The 1,065-nt window shown below is 48.3% G+C and overlaps 1 non-coding gene across 1 annotated transcript; it reads right to left on the bottom strand.

Moving 5' to 3' along the window:
• Positions 1–281: 281 nt before the first annotated feature.
• Positions 282–354, bottom strand: Trnaa-agc (transfer RNA alanine (anticodon AGC)). The gene has a single exon. It is a non-coding gene; the product is annotated as a tRNA-Ala (tRNA).
• Between the last annotated feature and the right edge of the window lie 711 nt (positions 355–1,065).

Raw genomic sequence — 1,065 nt, 5'->3', positions numbered from 1 at the left:
GTAGGCCACTTGCGGCCTGAAGACGGGGTGCTCAGCGGCTACTTGGTCGCGGTGAACTTCGTAACTGCCGTCGTTACCAACGAATGATCAGAGGAGAGTCGCTCAAACTTTTCAAGGACCTCTTGCATACTGTACACGGTGAATACTCTGAAGTATTTGCTGCTCTCTACTGGGAATAAAAATATCTTCAAACACTAGTTTTCAAATCCGGCTGACGTGTTCTACGACAAGAGGAAGCACATTATAAATTGAGGACGTGTTGCTCAAGGAAAACAGGTACCTGGAGGCGCCGGGTATCGATCCCGGTACCTCTCACATGCTAAGCGAGCGCTCTACCATCTGAGCTACGCCCCCAGCTGATGAAAGCGTCCTTTGACTTTCTTTACGCTGTGGACTGAACAGGTCTGGAGGCCTGCCGGCTTCCAGCTGGTAGGACCGCTTCCGAGCAGAGCAAAGCAGAGTAGGGAAAGTGCTTCAGCGAAAAGTGTGCTGATCCGTGGACATTTGTTAACATGGTGGTGGGGGTGGCTGGGGAGGGGCGAGAGGAGGATAAATGATTCAAATGGCTCTGAGCGCTATGGGACTTAACTTCTGAGTTCATCAGTCCCCTAGAACTTAGAACTGCTTAAACCTAATTAACCTACGGACATCGCACACATCCATGCCCGAGGCAGGATTCGAACCTGCGACCGTAGCGGTAGCGCGGTTCCTGACTGCAGTGCCTAGAACCGCTCGGCCACGCCGGCCGGCGAGAGGAGGATAGCTCGGATGGCTGAGCGCCTGCTTTTGATCTGAAGACGTCGCCTATTGATCCCTTTGCTACTCATCGGATATTTTCCTCTGAATTGCAGAATTTTAAAATCAACGAGGATATCACGTTATTAAATATCCCGGATACGATGTTATTGTCTTCGACAACAGATCAATTCAAAATTATTGAATTCCTCGCATAATATAAGGAGTTACATAATTGTCAGTATCTTTTTATTAAGGGATCACAAGTAACACAACGTTAGGTACATTTAGTTTGTGCACTGTGACACTGTTTTCAAGTTGTACTGACTT

This window comes from Schistocerca cancellata, chromosome 1 (assembly GCF_023864275.1).
Source record: "Schistocerca cancellata isolate TAMUIC-IGC-003103 chromosome 1, iqSchCanc2.1, whole genome shotgun sequence".
Taxonomy (NCBI): domain Eukaryota; kingdom Metazoa; phylum Arthropoda; class Insecta; order Orthoptera; family Acrididae; genus Schistocerca; species Schistocerca cancellata.
This window is presented reverse-complemented; position numbering and strand designations above follow the sequence as displayed.